Source organism: Rutidosis leptorrhynchoides, chromosome 1 (assembly GCF_046630445.1).
Source record: "Rutidosis leptorrhynchoides isolate AG116_Rl617_1_P2 chromosome 1, CSIRO_AGI_Rlap_v1, whole genome shotgun sequence".
NCBI lineage: Eukaryota > Viridiplantae > Streptophyta > Magnoliopsida > Asterales > Asteraceae > Rutidosis > Rutidosis leptorrhynchoides.
In genome coordinates this window covers 26,303,530-26,310,543 of record NC_092333.1, presented here as the reverse complement: position 1 = coordinate 26,310,543, position 7,014 = coordinate 26,303,530, and the positions used below count along the sequence as shown (strand labels likewise).

General features: G+C 31.6%; 1 long non-coding RNA gene across 1 annotated transcript; it reads left to right on the top strand.

The window, feature by feature from the left end:
- The first annotated feature begins 4,320 nt into the window (after positions 1-4,320).
- On the top strand, positions 4,321-6,642 carry LOC139857930 (uncharacterized). The gene is made up of 2 exons (XR_011762744.1): positions 4,321-4,555; positions 5,660-6,642. It is a non-coding gene; the product is annotated as an uncharacterized lncRNA (long non-coding RNA).
- Positions 6,643-7,014: the final 372 nt, after the last annotated feature.

Sequence of the window (7,014 nt, the reverse complement as noted above, 5' to 3'; positions counted from 1 at the left end):
GCTAACTCCAACATTACTGCATATAGAGTGTCTATGGTTGTTCCAAATAATATATATACATGGGTCGATATGATATGTCAAAACATTTGCATACGTGTCTATGGTATCCCAAGATTATATAATATATTAGAATACATGTATAATACAATATAAGTTAGCTAGGATATGATTTGTATAGATTTGTTAAACATTTCCCGTAGCTAAAAAGATCAAAAATATCCAATCTTGTTTTACCCATAACTTCTTCATTTTAAATCCGTTTTGAGTGAATCAAATTGCTACGGTTTCATATTGAACTCTAATTTAAGAATCCAAACAGAAAAAGTATTGGTTTATGGTCGGAAATTTAAGTTACATGTCAATTACTAAAGAGGTAGTCATTTCCGTTGAAAGAACGACATCTTGATGACCATTTTGAAAAACATACTTTCACTTTGAGTTTAACCAAGATTTTTGGATATAGTTTGATGTTCATATGAAAAATCATTTTCCCAGAAGAACAACTTTTAAATCAAGGTTTATCATAGTTTTTAATTATCCAAATCAAAATAGCCCCCGGTTTCACTACGACGGCGTATATCCGATTTTATGGTGTTCATCGTGTTTCCAGGTTTTAAATCATTAAGTTAGCATATCATATAGATATAGAACATGTGTTTAGTTGATTTTAAAAGTCAAGTTAGAAGGATTAACTTTTGTTTGCGAACAAGTTTAGAATTAACTAAACTATGTTCTAGTGATTACAAGTTTAAACCTTCGAATAAGATAGATTTATATGTATGAATCGAATGATGTTATGAACATCCTTACTACCTCAAGTTTTCTGGATAAAACTACTAGAAATGATAAAAATGGATCTAGCTTCAAAGGATCCTTGGATGGCTTGAAAGTTCTTGAAGCAGAATCATGACATGAAAACAGTTCAAGTAAGATTTTCACTCGAAATAAGATTGTTATAGTTGTAGAAATTGAATCAAAGTTTGAATATGAATATTACCTTGGATTAGAAAGATAACCTACTGTAAATAACAAAGGTTCATTGATCTTAGATGATTACTTGGAATGGATTAGAAAGCTTGGAAGTAGACTTGCAAACTTGGAAGTATTCTTGATTTTTATGAAACTATACTTATGGAATTTATGAAGAACACTTGGAACTTGAAGATGGAATTTGAGAGAGATCAATTAGATGAAGAAAATTGAAGAATGAAAGTGTTTGTAGGTGTTTTTGGTCGTTGGTATATGGATTAGATATAAAGGATATGTAATTTTGTTTTCATGTAAATAAGTCATGAATGATTACTAATATTTTTGTAATTTTATGAGATATTTCATGCTAGTTGCCAAATGATGGTTCCTACATGTGTTAGGTGACTCACATGGGCTGCTAAGAGCTGATCATTGGAGTATATATACCAATAGTACATACATCTAAAAGCTGTGTATTGTACGAGTACGAATACGGGTGCATACGAGTAGAATTGTTGATGAAACTGAACGAGGATGTAATTGTAAGCATTTTTGTTAAGTAGAAGTACTTTGATATGTGTCTTGAAGTCTTTCAAAAGTGTAAGAATACATATCAAAACACAACATGCATATACATTCTAATGGAGTCGTTAAGTCTTCGTTACATGTAAGTGTTGTTTTGAAACATTTAAGTTAACGATCTCAATTAATGTTGTTAACCCAATGTTTATTATATCAAATGAGATGTTAAATTATTATATTATCATGATATTATGATGTATGAACACGGTCCAATCCAAATTTTCAGCTCGACGGTCATCAAATGCATGAATCAATTCATGGATAACCACCTGAGTTTACCTCATCTTAAATCTTCAGGTGATTACTACATACCACAATATACAACATTTTCAATGCAAGACGACTAAGGTTACTAAAAGAAGTACCAAACTACCAAATAAAAATTTTGGTGTTTAATCTTACTGATTTTTGAATATCTACATACATGGTGGTTTAACTTATGCAAACAATTAACAACAACAATTCAAATCTATAAAAGACCCATATGTTAAAAACCTAATTGATCATAAGAACGGGGCATATCAGCGAGTATAAGGATCCATAATCCAAATTAGCAGCGATAACAACCTAATTTATGGAAATCTGGTGGCATGTTATATACAAATTAAAAATAAATAATTCAACAAAACCTAATTTCGTTCTTCCAAAAACGTCAATTAAACATACCTGAATAGTGCTGGACAAAGCGAATAACAGATGAATAAAAAAACATATTAATCTAATTCAAACCTAGTTAATTACGGAGTATATGAATCGATAATAACGTAATGATCGATTAAATATTAAATTAGAATAACATGTGATTACCTGGATATAGGGATTAGGTATCCCATAGGTATCCCGTTTCTTTTTTTATTCGATTGAAGTTATAAGGGTACTTTAGAGATAGAGTTTATGTAAAATTGATTCATTAGCTAATTTTTTAAGTAAATGGTTAAGGACCGTTAGATCAAGGGGTATTATAATGTAATTTTTTAATCTAATGGTAATAAAGGGGGTTTTGAAAACATTTATTAACTAATCGAGACTCTCTTTTAATGTATATAGTGATATATATATATATATATATATATATATATATATATATATATATATATATATATATATATAGTGGTAGGATCAAGAGGGAAGTAACTATTCGAGGGGAAGCGGAGGGAAGCAAAAACTTTTTTTTTCGTTTTTTGAAAAAACTTTGTTCACGAACATTATAGATGAGATGAAAATATGAACATTTAGTAGAGACACTTTGTGATAAATGTTTTTATTTTGGCGGGAAAACGCTCGAAGAAGTAATATATAACAATTATCGTGTTTTTCGAGCGTATTTTGAGGTTTTAGCTATTGGGGTTTAGATATTACGGTTTATAAATTTAGGGTTTAGGGTTTAGATTTAGGGTTTAGATTTAGGATTTAGATTGAGTTTTTAACACGAACGGTTTAGAGTTTAGGTTTAGGGTTTAGGGTTTGGTGTTTTGGGTTTATGGAATAAACCCAAAACACCAAACCCTAAACCCTAAACTCTAAATCGGGCTAAATTTTACTTCACAAAACATGAAAAAAAACGTTCATATTCTTCACGAACAATATTATCTTGAATGTTATTTTTGTCGATCGTTTTCCCGCCTAAATAATAACATTCATCACGAAGTGTCTCTTCTAAATGTTCATATTTTCGTGTGATCTTGATGCCGAAAAAAAAAATTCCAAAAAAAATGAAAACTTTTTTTTTTTGCTTACCCCGCTTCCCCCGATTGGTTACGTACCCATTGATCCTGCCTCTATATATATATATATATATATATATATATATATATATATATATATATATATATATATATATATATATATATATATATATATATATATATATATATCTATTACGGGTATGTTTGGCAAAACTAGCTGGAAGCTGCAAGCGTTTAGCTGCAGGCGTTTAGCTGCAAGCGTTTAACTGCAAGCGTTTAGCTGAAGCTTTTTAAATGTATTTAATTGTTTGACAAAGTAGTTGGAGCTGTTAAAAAATATAAAATGACAAAAATGGACACGAGGGATATCAGTTACGATTACGATTTCAATTATGATAATGATTTCATTTTTACCAAATAAACATGCAATACATACATATACATATATATACAATATACAACAACTGATTATGCTACAATTATTACAATTTTGATTACGATAACGATTTTACCAAATAAACATACAATACAAACATATATACATTATACAGTACCATCTTTACGAAATATGTGATTAAATAGAATATTTATATTATATATATAATATATATATATTTTGAAAATACATCGATATTGATAATACACAAATTTAATATTGATATATCTAACTCGGTAACTAAAAATTGGATGCCCCAAAATATGTTGGATGTACGTGAGAGCATTTCTAATATATAAGAGGGGGTATTTAAGTAAACTAAAGCCTAAAAGCTCTTGTAACTTTCTAAACGCTATGTCATAAAGCGTTTCATTTATGAGCTTCTTGGAGCATTTTCAATCCCATTAAAAGCTTTAAGCTATGTCAATCAAACGAAGTTATTTATTAAATATGAGCTTTTTAAAAGCTCCTAAAAGCTCCTTGCTAAACATACCATACATCTTATAAATCATAAATTTAAATTCTATGTGTTAGACAATTAGCAGTTCCTTATCACAAGTGCTGACATGTTAATCATTCTCCTAATTGTATTTAACACCTAATCATGCAGTCTGGCAATATTAGAAAAAAAAAAAAAATATATCGAACCTCATTCTATCTTCTCCTTCTTCGTCTCTTCAACCCACCCGTTACAAACCCTAATAACTCCCATCGTTCTTCGTCTCTACAACCAATCGAATACAAAACCATAAATCTCAATGATTCAATCGGTGAACAAAACAAACACAAGTCTAAATCGAACTTGAACGGTTGTGTTTCTTCTTCACATAAGTTGCAGGAGTCTCGGTTCATCACACCTAAGGAACTTCATCTTCATAATCCAGTAAGTCTCTGTGTGTATTTTTAATTCCTTATTTTTTGGTCCATTTTTTAATTCCGTTACCACAAACAATTAAGAAACCCCCAAATTTGTAGTCAATTACTATTATACAGTTGTTGAAAAAAAAAACGATTTGAGACTTTAGTAGAGCAATTTATATTATGAAGGTTTGTAATTAAGTGGTACTGACCATGTTATCGGATCCACAACAAGTAGTTTACTGTTTTTTGGAATGTTAATAGCTATATAACTATGTGTAGATCCGAACAACCTTTTGTAACGAATGGTTACTAATGTGCCAGTATCCGTTAACTGTTAAAATAAACTCACCTCTTTAAAATTTCATTGCTGTATGGTGAAATGTTTTATACTACTAATTTCATACGCATTACATCCTATTACGAGTATATGTTATCAAACTTTCTTAAGTGATTACCCATTACATAAACTTAAGCTTTAACATTCATTAAATTTTGTTTTTCAAAATCATGTATTTTTTAATTTTACATGATTTGGAAGTTGTCTACACTTATTTAAGAGCACTAAATAACTTCTAATAAATACTTCTTTTATAAATCGTGAAGATTAATGTTACAGATATTTAGATATTCATTCATTAGTGTTGACCCCGTTTTAGCTGTAATGATGTTGAACATTTGAACGGCTTGTATCGCTCACCTGTCTTTCAATTAAAAAAGGTAAAACTTAATATGAATTTTCTATAGTATTTGTAAATTGATTGTATTTGAAACTCTACGGGTACTGAAAGAGAAGTTTGGGTTTGTCCACCATAAATACTGACTCATAAGTCATTACAATGACTAACGCGTCATAGGTAACTTTGACGATGATCCAGTGTAAACATGGTGGATGGGTTTGAATATAAACCATTTTGAAAAGATCTGTCAATACACACTTTGTGGGGGCCAATATTTTGCTGTATTTGATATGCAGTAAGCTGGCTATAATGGGGGCCAAGATATGAGTTTTTTTTATATCTTTGGAAATAATGTGGGTATCATAAACAAATAACGCGGGCTTAGTAGACCAAATACCTTTAAGGCTTGCACTTGATGATGATGGGTTGACAGTCTCATGTTATTGCAGACGTTTATCGCACAGGAACAACTTGGATCAAATTGAGTATGGTTGAGTGATAATCAAAGTTGGCGAGTGACGTATTGGTTAGTTAACAAGAGAAAGAGGTTGTATGTAAAACTTGCTGATGGGCCAAAGTTTGAAGATATCGGTGGTGCGGCGAAAGTGGTAACGGTTTATATTCTACGCCTGATGGATATACCGGTCTGGATCCTTTTTATGCCCTTGGTGTGAAATCGAATAAAGATGTAGTTAACCTCATCGATGCTGACATCAAGGACGTAAACATCACCAAGGCAGAAAAATTTTCGTAAAGGGAGAAATTCACTAAGGTTTATTGAGAATCTTCTAAAAAAGCAGATTTCCACCTGAGGAAACAATTGTAGAATGCATTCAGACGTATTTGTTTCCTTAATATCATCGGATCGGTAGAAAAGCTCGGTTTTGGGATACATGGTGAAGTGCCTTCTTGAAGGTTATATGGGTCAAAGAAAGGCTTACAACAAATATGATTTTAGGGACATAAGGTTAGAGCTGGTGAGCTACTCGAACGGGAACTTAGGAATCATCTGAAACACACCGAGCAGCAGATAGTTAAACCGATGCAACGGGATCTGCATCCGGATAAAACAGCAGGTGAAATAGTGTGTTACCTGGATGCAACCATTATTACTAACGGGCTTTCTCGTGCTTTTTCAACGGGTTCCTGGTCACATGCGTACCAAAACATGGAGAAGACATCTGGAGTCGTGGCCATGCTTAGACGGACTAACCCGTTACAGATGATTGCGGATATGAGGAGGACCCATCAGCGGGTTTTGTATGCTGGTAAATCTGGAGATGCACGATATCCGTAAGAGCAGTTCTTAAATGTTTGTTTGTTAGTTATAAATGCGACAAAAAATTTATATTCAAGTGTTGTGTTCTTATTTTAGAAATTCTTTCATCATTTTTCCAAAGATTAATGACTCATAAATATCTTGGCATGCTAATTGTTCTGTGTATCTTCTTTTTTGTCATTGTGAAAACTTTAGGTTTACCACCCAAGTAGTCATTCTCATATAACAAAATGGGCCTGCTGATGCTAGAAGTTCATCAGAGTTATTTGGTATGCAAGTGTTTTTCTTCAATCCAAATTTTGTCATTGTGAAATAGATAATGAATGTATGCCATATATGTGGGATTATTGATGAGCCAAATACACAACCAGTAAATACTGATTTTCCTCTCTATTGGGACACCACATGCGAATCAAACGCATACGAAATTGGTAAATCATCATGTTTCAATGAAATAATAGTGTAGGTGCATGAATGGAAACGTATGTCAAGAGGTTGATAAAACCTTATAAACACAACAAAAAG